Raw genomic sequence first — 288 nt, 5'->3', positions numbered from 1 at the left:
CATATGGTTGGTGACCACCCTCTTACACAAGTGCCCTTAGCCCCAGGATCAGGGTGAACGGAGTGGAGAAGGAAGCTAGCTCTGCTTCTGAAAAGTTAATCTAGGGTTACCATATTTCCAGCTTGTTTTGTCAGTCTCAGCTGGTAGCTCTCACAGCAGCAGAAATTCTGTTTCTCGTGTGTAAATGCATTGTATTCACTTCTTTATATGCATTAGGTGTCATATGTTTCAGCCCATCAACATTTTGCCATCTGAAAAATTGCTGCCTGGTTGCAGCACCTGCCCACA

The sequence above is a fragment of the Gavialis gangeticus genome, unplaced genomic scaffold (genome assembly GCF_001723915.1).
Source record: "Gavialis gangeticus isolate Ggan-Ray unplaced genomic scaffold, GavGan_comp1, whole genome shotgun sequence".
Classification (NCBI taxonomy): domain Eukaryota; kingdom Metazoa; phylum Chordata; order Crocodylia; family Gavialidae; genus Gavialis; species Gavialis gangeticus.
This window is presented reverse-complemented; position numbering follows the sequence as displayed.